This window comes from Rhea americana, unplaced genomic scaffold, assembly GCF_003343005.1.
Source record: "Rhea americana isolate MKP2758 unplaced genomic scaffold, rheAme1 scaffold_31, whole genome shotgun sequence".
NCBI lineage: Eukaryota > Metazoa > Chordata > Aves > Rheiformes > Rheidae > Rhea > Rhea americana.
In genome coordinates this window covers 3,535,175-3,547,335 of record NW_028186435.1, presented here as the reverse complement: position 1 = coordinate 3,547,335, position 12,161 = coordinate 3,535,175, and the positions used below count along the sequence as shown (strand labels likewise).

Genomic DNA, 12,161 nt, shown 5'->3' with positions numbered 1-12,161 from the left:
AAAAAAAAAAAAAAGTAAAGAAGAGAGAGAGAGAAAGGCAAAGGGGGAACTTAATATTCCTAAACAGAGGGAACAAATGCTTATTGCTGACAAAATAAGGAATTTTTGCAAAAATGACCTCTTATTCAACTTTATGTGCATTGGAAGAGTCTGTAAGGCTATTCATGGGGTTGAATCTTTGGGTGCTTCACATCTGATAGGCCTTAGTGTCTGTAGTTCACTCTATAAGGTTCAAAGRCATATACTTTAAAACTTTATGATTTGAGGCTGGAATGGCTATTTGCACTGGTATTCTTCCATGTCAGATTGTGTGTTTATTTGGAGTTAAAGCTGAAGAAGTGCATGGGTGTGCATGTATGCTCGCACAGAGCTTGAGAAAATAGGTACTTACAATAATACTATATGGAACAGCTCATTCTGGATGGCATCTCCAGACATATGGAGGAGAAGAAAGTGATCAGGAGTAGCCAGCATGGATTCAGCAAGGGGAAATCCTGCTTAACTAATCTGATAGCCTTCTCTGATGGCATGGCTGGCTGGGTTGATGAGGGGAGAGCAGTGGACTACATTGTGTACCTTGACTTCAGCAAGGCTTTTGACATTGTYTCCCATAACATCCTCCTAGGTAAGCTCAGGAAGTGTGGGTTAGAAGAGTGGGCAGTGAGGTGGATTGAGAACTGGCTGAAAGGCAAAGCTCCGAGAGTCGTCATCAGTGACGTGGAGTCCAGYTGGAGGCCTGTGGCTAGTGGCATCCCCCAGGGCTCAGTACTGGCTCCCATCCTGTTCAACTTATCAGTGACCTGGATGAGGGGGACAGAGTGCCTTCTCTGCAAGTCTGCTGATGATACCAAGCTGGGAGRAGGAGTGGCTGATACACCAGAGGGCTGTGCTGCCATTYAGAGAGACCTGGACAGGCTGGAGAGTTGGGCGGAGAGGAACCTCATGAGGTTCAACAAGGGCAAGTGCAGAGTCCTGCACCTAGGGAAAAATAACCCTAGGCACCAGTACAGGCTGGGGGCTGACCTTCTGGAGAGCAGCTCTGCAGAGAAGGACCTGGGAGTGCTGGTGGATGACAAGTTGACCATGAGCCAGCAATGTGCCCTTGTGGCCAGGAAGGCCAGTGGTATCCTGGGGTGCATTAGGAAGAGTGTTGCCAGCAGGTGGAGAGAGGTGATCCTGCCCCTCTTCTCAGCCCTGGGGAGGCCTCACCTCGAGTACTGTCTCCAGTTCTGGGCTCCCCAGTACAAGAGAGACATGGAGCTACTGGAGAGAGTCCAGTGCAGGGCTACAAGGATGATCAGAGGGCTGGAGCATCTGCCCTCTGAGGAACGGCTGCGAGAGCTGGGCATGTTTAGCCTGGGGAAGAGAAGACTGAGGGGGGATCTGATCTGTGTGTATAAGTACCTGAAGGGAAGGTGTCAAGGGGACRGGGAMAAACTCTTTTCAGTTGTCCCGTGTGACAGGACAAGAGGCAATGGGCAGAAATTGAAGCACAGGAAGTTCCGCCTGAACGTGAGGGGGAAYTTCTTCCCTGTGAGAGTGACGGAGCMCTGGGACAGGTTGCCCAGAGAGGTTGTGGAGTCTCCTTCTCTGGAGATATTCAAGCCTGTCTGGACGCAACACTGTCTAACCTGCTCTAGATGACCCTGCTTGAGCAGGAAGGTTGGAACAGATGATCTCCAGAGGTCCCTTCCAACCTTACTGATTCTATGATTCTATATAAAAATTTACTTTAAAAATAGGAATAAGACATATAAATGATATGAAAACATATCCTTATAAGATAAAATTTGCGTGGGAAATGCACAGGTACTGAATTTTCTGTACTTAATTTTATTTATTAAGTTGGATCTTCTATTAGTATTTTCCTACTAAGGCTGAAGTCTTACTCTTGTATTCTGCTTGTTAAAACTGCAATTGCCAACCCAGGGTATCTGCCACTCTAGACTGTGTTTCTCAATGGGCAGGTGTTGTTGCGTGCCCTTTGTGCAAGGGGGGAGGGCAATGTTAGGGCTGTGCTGCTGAGATTGTCTGGGGTGTTCTGCAAACATTACAGGGTGAGATCCTCCACTACCTCTACATAGCACATTTACCCTAGTTTTAGGGCTGGTTCCTTAAAACAAATAAATGCAAGCCACTGAAAGCTTTAACCATAGAGGCTGCAGAGAATGGGAAAGTATAATGCTGAGGGTAGGTTTGTGTTCCACTGACAATTTGACTTCCTTTTATAGAATGAAAGATTAATAAATTTTATTTCTTATGAATCTGTTTTAAGAGAACATTACAGGTTATGTTTTCACTCAAGAAAGCTTTTTGTAAGGAAAGCATCCTGACAGAAACTTTGGATTTGGAGATTGCAATGCCTAACTGGGATTTATTGTAACTGAACATGAAAAATCCTGAAATAAAGGATTATACAGTTTTATAAAAACATTGTATTGTTTGTCTTTTTATTATAGATATTTAACCTTGATTTAGAGCAGTGTGTAGGATTTGTCTACTAGACATAATACAGTATAAAGTGTCTAATTGTTTTAAAGCGTGCATTATTATAGTTTCTTTTTTTTTTATCAGTACATTGCATAAAGTTACTGAATACTTCTGTCCTGTTCTTTCTCTTTCAGGCTGGATTCACATAGCAGAGGAAGGATTTCCATTTTTGAAATAGGAATGTGAATGTGATTGAAGGACTTACATGGAGAATTCTGAACCTGGTTCCTTCCTGCTCCAGGAAGGATAGGTGAGTGAACTGTGGGATAATTTGTAATTAACTTAGGCCTTACTTCAGAAAGTTTTTAGTCAAAACAGGAAGATACAGTTCAGATGGCTGCAAGTAAGAATAGAAGAAATTTCAGATACTGCAGACACACCCTTTAATTACAAACACCAGACTTCAAAGTTTTCTGTTCCTGTTTAGTAACAAGAGGGTTTCCATAAAGAGTGACATGAGGTTTCTATAAATCACATGCTGTTTTTTTTTCCCCTCCCAGCCTTCCAAAACTCTCTTCAGTATAGAACTTTTTATATTTTAGTTGCTTTTTGCCCAAAGTCAAAAAAGTCTGAACTGGCGAAATGAATTTAGCCTTTCTCGAAGCAATTCTGAACTGAAAAACCCCAGCTGGAGAAGAGTTTGATGTGGAGTTTTATCAGGTTTCTGCTGTATTTGTTAGTGAAACAAAAATGTCGTCATAGGCCCCAGATCCATCCATACTGCATCTGGGCAACTTGTAAAGCATATTGGAAGGGAGGTAATATAATAATTATTTCCAGCAATTGGAAGCTGCACTTGAATTTCCCTTTCCCTTGCTCCCTTGTTCCTTCCCTTCCCTCAGAGGCGAAGAGAGAACTGGAAACAAGACCCCAAAAAGGTAAAGATGGAAGTTCGTGTCAGGTTTTTTAGTTGGCTCTGACTGTAGATATGTGGCATGTGATATTAGAAAAGGGCATGTGATTTTGTGGAATTAATATTGACTCTTACCTCTTCCATCTTTCTGAGTAACCTTTTCCTGGTTCTGATCAGTGAATAAATCAGTATTTTCAGTAAAACATATTCAAAGCAAGTAGACCTTATTTCTGTTGTAAAAGTGTAAGGTGAAGGATGCTCAGCTTTTCACAGAGGATTCTAACTTCTCCATCTATAAAGGCAGATGAGGAGCATGTTATGTGATCCTGAGTAGCTACTGATGCTCAGCAATGCATAACAAGATGAGCTTTTATTACAGATATCACTGACTGGACAGCTGTTGCATCAAGCTGTGACACAACAATAAATAGTTAAGAACTAGTAAAAATGAGCTCTAAGAGTAAACAGTGTAGCAGCAGTATCTTTGAATTAATTTAAACCTTCTTACAGCTTAGATTCATTTTGTCTCTATAAGCTGTTCTGCAGGCCTGAAGCCATCCAGTGTAGGCTTAGGGCGACCTCCTAAGTGAGTCTTTCTACTACACCCATGAGGGCAGGCAATACCAAAATAAAGACAGATTTGGTCATGACTTTTGTCTAGTTCAGGGGGACAGAGCTGAGATGTTGCCATGATCCTTAAGCCCAAAGGAAACATGTAGGAAGAAGAAAATGGTTATGACAATGACATTGCTTTGTGGAAGGTGGTTGGGAGGAAGTCTGAGGCATTTGCCTGAAGCAATAGTGTGAAAAAGGTTGAAGTATGTTGGAGAGAAAGCGGTAGCATACAGAGAGATGGAGTGGGCTGCAGCGAGGTAGGAAAGTGTCTTGGTGCTTGGAGGGTGGAGAGGGACTGGCACCTACACAAAGTGAGGGTCAGCGGTGTCTCAGAGCATCTAGGGTTCAGTGGAGGATGGAAGGAAGCATGGAAATAGTAACTTGAGTGACTTCTCCAGAAGAAGGGGTGGGGTGAAAAGATGCCATGAAGCAGATGGGAATAGTTCTGTTTAACTGCATATGCCAAACATTTTTCCACCATAGATGTTTCTTGGTGGGTTGTATTTGTACGTAAATATGAAAAGATCTCCCCTGCAGTGGGTGGGAGAGAAAAGGTGACAATAAGATTGAGGAGCTACAGTAAGACTTCTCTGAATTGGAAGAAAAGAACAAAGGAGTGAGAAATGTGCAGGCAATAATAAGAGACCAGGCTTTTTGAAGTGGAATTTTGGAAGGTAATGAGAAAGAAGGGATCTGCGTCAGGAAAGACAGAAAGCAGTAAGATTCAGTTACTAGGTTTCTCATTTTTGTCCACCATTATACTATGAAAGACAACTACTGTTAGAGAGGGGAAAAATCAAGTTTCCTCGGTAAGGAAATGAAAAAGCACGCTGGATTTATTTGCATGCACAATGAGAATTATTTAATGTGTGTGTGGGAAAGCAGTAGAAACATTTTGATAGTACTTTCTGTATTTTCTATGTTTTGATTAAGGGGGAATGCCGGTAGTCATACAACTGAGTAACTGTGAGCCTACAAACCCACACCTGAGTTTCTTGTGATGCTTTCTAAAAATATGCTGTTTTTCCTGTGTTTCATATGCTGGCTGGTTTAGGGTAAGACTTGCAATAATGTTTTTAAAATTTATTTTTAAAGTTTGTCATAAGCAAGTCAAGTCATATGGTAGCCTGTGTGCTCATTGCTGAGGGAAAGGTTTAAATGGCTGTAAATGCTTTACAGATTCAGGCTTTGCGTGAGCAGCATTGGTCCTGTAATGGGTAGGCGGGCTGTTGCTTGATTGTTCCTGTGGCTCCTGTCTGAAACCAGAGCAGGTCCAAGGCTGCCCTAGTATCTCATAAATTGGCCGAGTCTTTCAAAACGATGATCGGCTTGGCAAGGTGCAGAGCACTTTGTGTTTGTGGATGTGTTTGGTGGCAGGTTGTATTCAGTGACAGCTTTTACCTTGTGCCTGTTTTTTCCTGGCTTTAACTGTGTTTATGAAGAGTGGGGTATATTGGTTTTACCAGAAGGAGACTGGAGTTGACGACGCTAGTACATGCCAGAAAACACTGATCTGTCCTTGCATGGTCCCTGGGAGCACTAAGAGGTAGACGCTGTTGGCTGGGCTGTGCTACAGTCAAGCCTGGGATGCTGGGCAGGGCGGCAGGGCTGGGGTTAGAGCTAGATCAGCTTTTAGGTCCTGCTGCTTTGGGGAAAATTTGGGCTTTTTCTGCACGTGCTGTGTGGTTACTGTCACGCGACTGCACACGTATGGCCGATTTGATGCTCGCGGGGCCCGCGCAAAGCCTACGTGCTCACGAGCTCCAGCCTTCGGGACCTTCCACAGCTGGCAGCCAAGGCTGGAAATCCCCCCACATGGCTAGGAGTGTTTCCGCTCCCGGACATGCTAGTTTAGGAGCTTGTACTCCATATGGATTGCGCGGCCTTCTTGTTCAGCGTCTGTTTCTAACCCTGTACATGTGTTAATTGTTTTTTTTCCTAACCTCTTAAATTTTAGGTACCGCAGGCATTCCCCTGTATCTGTAAAGATGCTGACCTAGCATCAAATGGAAGAGTATGATGAAGTGATAAATGTTTCAAGCCCCTGGCCTTTTATCTCTGGTCTATTTTTTTTTATTTTTTTTTCAACGCTTCTCAAACTTAAGTGATTGAAAAGCTTTCCAGATCTGATAACCAAAAAGATTTCAAGTGAAACTTTTGGCTCCTATCCCAGCATGAGATCATTCAAAGTGATATTAGCTGAATTTGTACCAGAGTTTGAAAAGAAAATGAAAACATGTTACTGTTGGTGTGTCTCAGCTATTTTTCAGCTCTGCTAGGCAAATGCTTTCTCAATGGTTAGCTTTGATTGGTTGCCATTGTAAAGGTTTCCAAAAGTGTGCGCACACGTGTGCACACACATGTGCGCAAACACATACAGTTCTCTGTGTGTGTGTGTGTATACATATATATATATATATATAGAGAGAGAGAGAGAGAGAGAGAATACATTTTCTCCATTAATAATATATTTAATTTATACTTATACTTTGATCTTTTATCATTGTTTGCAGGGCGGTTTTTGTTGGGTTTTTTGTTCATTTGTTTTTAGTGTTTTGGGTTTTTTTAAGTAGAGGTTTTAAACTCCAGTGTAGCTGGGAAAAACTTGCTTTAAGAAGCAGCATGTACTGAAGCTGTGTTTCTATTTCAAAACTATCTTAAAACTAAACAGAGCTGGGGGATCTTTTCTTTAACCTGTCTTTGCATCTGGTTGTTATGGTAGGCTTCAGCAAAAGCAATTGTCTTATACGTGTGAACATACCTAGTGTGGGTAAAAGCAGGTCAATTAGATATGCATATGTTTTGTGAATTTCCTGTACAGAAGCAAAGTAAGCTACTGTCTTAAGTTATGCCACCAGATTACTAAACGATGCTGAACTTCAAGGTTGCAAAATCAAGCTTTTGGAGGCTAGAAAATTCTCGAATTGAAGCTCCTCTTTCACCCTCCTTGTAAATATTCATTTTGATTGCCTTTAATTAGAGGACTGCATGCCATTTTTTTCCTACAAGACCTGCATATCATTCAGTGCACAGCATGGTTAATGCTTAATGAGTGGGGTAGGTTGTTGATGTTTTGTTTCTCACCATTTATTGTATGGCCTTATTTACTGCATTTTTGGCAGATGATGCCCTGAATACAAGAACTATTTGTTTCCTCGTGGACTTTTTATGGTGTTAACACCATAAAGAGTTACTTTACCRTATATTTTTCAGGGATTCTTAATCACAAGTGCATAATAAGACAAAAATGATATTTAGCCAAACTCTGAGCTTCAACTGTTAATATCCTGAGGAAATCAGATGAAGCACGGTTGTATTTGTGGAAGTCTCAGAGGCACTAATGGTTTGTATCATCTCTGTATCCCATTCTTCTCATTTTTCTCTAGCAGCAGATAGAAAGTGGGTGAAAGCTCAAGCTGTGGCATGAAGTATCTCCAAARCTGAAGGAATTTAATGGAGATATTCTAAGTGTTTCTTCCCCTCCGCCCTGCACAGTGTTTGCTGCTGCTTCTTGTTAATTCTGTGTGGGAACTTGCCTTATTGGGAATAGTCTTCTGCAATTGAAGATAGCAGTGCAACAGATATTTAATCTGGCAAGGTTATAGAATAATCACTCAGCAACCCACTCTCCAACACTTGATGCATATTGAAGACTTGATGCAAAAGAGCAAAGCTTCAAAACCTATGATACGCTACAGGAAGAGAGCACCCTTCATCTGCTTTTTGTCTTTGAGACTGTAAGCTCTTCAGGCCGGAGACCATACCTTCCCATAAATTGATAAAGCACCTCAAGCACTACATTAGTATAAACACTAGTGGATGAGGTCATAAGATATCAAACATCATAATTAAATCAGTGCTTTATTCACTGTCTGTGTCTCGTTATGGCTGCCTCCTAGGTCACACTGCAGCCTTGAAGATCACATAAGAACTCGAATGTTATAACAGCTCTCACAGAAGCATTTACTTTGAAGCTGTTGCTTTCAGCTAGAAACCAATCTTCAGAAAAATGTATCTTTGTAAAATGCAGACCTATTTTGAAAAAAAAAATCATATAAACTGGAAATATTTATTACTAATTTTGTCATGAATTACCATGAGTGAATCTTTGCCCACAGGCACCAATCACATGGTTGCAATGGATTTTCTTGATTCAGTTGAAGGACTGAAAGCATCTGAGGGAGTGATGTATTAAAATGAACCCTGTTTCTTCAAGGTTTCAAGAGTTTCAAGTGGTCTCTGCCAAATAATCAGACCTTCAGCATCAGGGCCAACTGTAGCAGTTTTAGAATTTAACTAATACTTAATTTTATCTGCTACTTTGTAGCAAGCTAACTTTAAAACAAAATAGGAAAATGTTTTAAGTAGGAGCCCTTCCCTCCCCAGCCCAGTTCTGGTACCCATACTTCAAATCTCATGTTATATAAGCGTCTATGCACACTTTTTAGCAGTAGATCCTTGTGTGTTTTTTATAAGGAAATAGACTACCAATTTTGTCTGAGCAATAAGGTACTTTGAAGATTGAAGCCATAATCTCAGATATGCACGTAAGCCTCATGCATATCTGCCAAGTATGATGCCTCGGGCACGTGTTATTGCTTACCTATGCCATAATTACTACACGCATGTAGCTACAGGAATATGCCCATATGATTTTCCTACTGTAAACTTTCAGGTGACTTGCTAATCTAGGTCAGTACTCCGAGCAGCCCTTGTTTCTGAGCTCTTAGTAGCTGCAAAGCTGACATACAAACTTCAGCATTCAGGCTTTCCCAGAACCATTTGAAATTGGGTTACGTTTATATTCTGTTTTGTTTTTGAATAGCAGCCTAGCAGCTTGCAAAGTAGTGAAATGATGGCACTGAAGGGTGAGTTGATGCCATTTGTTGTGGGGCTGCTATTTGCTAAATCTGGACCTGAAAGCAGGAAAGTGAAGAGAGCACGGAGGTAGCTCCTTGGTGTCCTTCAGAATAGACAGGCTCTGGAAACTTGACATTAAAGCAAAGAAATCCAAGAGTTCTRCAACTCACTAAAATAGCCATATGGATGATGAGAGAGCTGGCAACTGGAGCTGCCCCTGGGACCAGTCTGCTAAGGAAAGTGCTCCTATGGCTCTGCAGAAGACAGTGATGGCTCACCGTGTCCCACGTGGGCTTTGAGCTGGTAGTCCCCACTGGGCAGCTCCCTGCTGGGAGGAAGAGCCATCCTGGCAYGGTATAAAGGCTCTGGTAGGGCAAGGAAGGCTACTTGCCCCAAGSGTTAAAGCAGGAAATCACCTGGCTTCTGCCCAGTTATTGAAATAACAGCAAGGAGAACGGTCTGTTACTGTGCCCAAAGGTGGGTGCCTTCAAGTGGTTCTAGGGCGTTAGAAACGAGTCAGCTCTCCCATGCTTGCCTCTGCTCTGGAGAACCGTGTTACTCCTTCCTTTTGTCTGAACCAAAACTGCCACTTTTATTTTCTACTTCAATAACAGCATTTGACTTTTTTTTCTTTTTTTTTTTTTTTTTTTTTTTTTTTTTTTAATGGCAGAGGACAGAAGTATATTAAAACACTCAACCCTAATTTTTCCAAGGTCTTCAAAAAGCTCCTTTAACTTTATTGTATTTTCTCATTTAAGCCTTGTTAAGCACTTGGTAAACCTCCTAATGAAAAGAACAGACACTTCTGCCAGTTTTGCACCCTTTATTATGTCCTGTTCGTGTTTCATTATTTTGCTGTGATTCTCTTTTGAAATAGGCAGTCAGAGTAAAACAAATGGCAGCAAACTCTAATTTAGAGGTGTTAGCAAGAGCTGGCTCACTCTGATAAAAGGGTCAGCCAGGCTTTGCTGGTTCTTTATTATAATCCACTACCCACTGTGGTTTATCCTCTCTGACTATTACTCTTCTGTTATACTTGCTATCGTCTTTGTGCAGATGATAGCTTAATACTTGCAAATGACCTAAATATAATGAACAGCAAGCTAGAAAAACTCTAAAACCATACCCATGTGAGAAGACAAGGGTACTACCGGCAATCTTGTTTTTCTTAGAACAAGTGTGAACAAGTGTTGGATGTTTAAAAAAAAAAAACTTTTTTTTTCTTGCTACAAGGACACTGTTCTCATTTCCRTTTGCAGTCATCCAGTGAGCTTAGGTGTGCTGAGTGGCAGAGCATATTTGCTTGTCCATAGCATACTGTGCCTACAGTGCAAAGCTATATACAGCTTCCAACCAGGAGCCAGCTCGGAGCACAGGCAGAGCAAGCTCAGGTCTGTCTATACCTGCCTGTATACAGATAGCTTTAGAAGAAAGCAGAAACACCCATTTTTTTCATTATTATTGCATTGCACCAGAGGCAAATGCTCTAATTAAACTTTATACTTAGCATCAGTTTGTTGCAGCTGCTGTAAACTTCAGTCATGTTATAACTTCCTCATGGTGGTGCGGAGGCATGGAGTAGAGTCAGAGTCAAGGAAAAGCCAAATAGCACAAACAAGGTCTGTTGCATATTTGGCTACAGCAGCCCAACCCTAATCTCTAAGTTTTGTTAAGATGTTAGTTATGGCACTTTGTACAGGGAAAATTACTAAATAACCTGAGTGGAAATGTGATTAACACTAGATAGTGGAGAATCCAAGGTCTGTCTTGTAATAGATGCGAATCACRTTCTTCTTTCCACCATAGGTTGGGAGAGGGAAAGGTGGTTGACAGGACYCTTAGCATCCTTGCTGCTCCATGTCACCCAGTGTGTTGTTTCTGATCTGTCTGATGTGATGGGAAGAACTGGAACTCTGATAACAATGATGGTAATGTTAAGAAGTGTACCTTTCAGTAAARGCATCAGAGAATGCTACTGTTTCTCTTACAATTAGAACTAGAAATAGGACCCTAAAAAATGAAAGGTTTTTCCGAATGGGTCCCAGTTTGTACCTTCTAATTCATTATGGTCATTTGCCTCGGGTGTCTTGACTGCCACTAAGGTGCTGTGCTGGGGTACAGTATTATTCTTGTCTTTATGAACTGGATGGCTAGATGCTAAATACTCACTTGCTATTTTCTACTTTGTTTTCACCACTGCCTGTAGACTAAGGGAGAATGATAATTCCATGTCCATTCTGGGACTGGAGGACTTTATCATATAGGAGCTATCAAGAGAGGCAGTCTGGTGTGTAACTACTTTTTTCCTTCTGTAAGAAATGTTTTTCTTGAGAAGGCTGGTCATTAAATTGAGGGTCCAAATGTGCTTTTTCTGTTGGAYGTCTTTTACCACTGCATGTTTGGGAAGGAGGAGGAGAATGGCACCAAGCTCAGGGAGTCACATTTACATTAAGCCCTCTGCTTCCTGTCGCACTGTATTTGACCTGAAATGAGCAGCTGATATGATGTCATCTTGGGTGTTGCCAGCATATTCGTCTTTTTATGTGAAATATGGAGGGGAAAAAGAAAGTTTTCTTTTTGAAAGACAAGCGAAAACCCGGAAGGATCTTGGCTGGCTTTGCATACCCTATAGGTATGTCTGATTGTTTTTGATGAGTGAGGTATTGTCCTCCTGTTTACCTCTCTCAAAGGAAGTGTCTGTTGACATAGTCTGCTGCATTTCAATCATCTTTATTACACACCACCCTGGGAAGCCTTCGGGCAAGCCAGGCAGGCCCTAAAAGCAACTTCTTAGTCACAAAGAGAGACAGGCCTAACCAGACACCAGCAGTTCATATTTCTTTATTTACAGAGATCTGTGCAATGATAACGTCCCACCTCACAGCAGATGAAGCCTGCTCCTGTGGAGCAGCAGGCGAGAGGAGGCGGGAAGGTCTCGCAGCTGCTGCCATACCTGCTGCACTACGTTGGGGTAATGCTCCCACCAGGAACTTTCTGGCTCTGCAGAGATGGAGGATTTTCCAGAGTGTCCTGGGTGCTACTCTGCTAAAAACAGTAGGAGTACCAGGAGGATGGTAACATGGTAGGAAATAGCTGGTAGAGAGCTGCCTCTTGGAGTGTCACCCTTTCTTTCTCTTTGCCCTGTTCTCTCCTCCATCTGTCCCAGACATATTGGGCGCGCTGTCATGGAACAGAGTCCTTAGCGTGGGCACTGCTGGTTTTTGTCATTGTTAGTACTCAAATCTTCGTAGGACTTCATAGGTCTGTGCAAGGTTTGCTTATTGAATGGGGACAAAAGCTTTATGTGGTGTATGTTCCTATTTGGACAATTGATCCCTATGTT

At 41.9% G+C, this 12,161-nt stretch overlaps 1 long non-coding RNA gene across 5 annotated transcripts in view; it reads left to right on the top strand.

Moving 5' to 3' along the window:
• LOC146593005 (uncharacterized) overlaps nucleotides 1-12,161 on the top strand; it is a 254,796-nt gene that overhangs the window by 134,091 nt on the left and 108,544 nt on the right. For all 5 annotated transcript variants that reach the window (XR_014896477.1, XR_014896474.1, XR_014896476.1 and 2 more), the window contains exon 4: nucleotides 2,625-2,740. This is a non-coding gene — a long non-coding RNA (uncharacterized LOC146593005). The remainder of the gene's footprint in view (nucleotides 1-2,624; nucleotides 2,741-12,161) is intronic.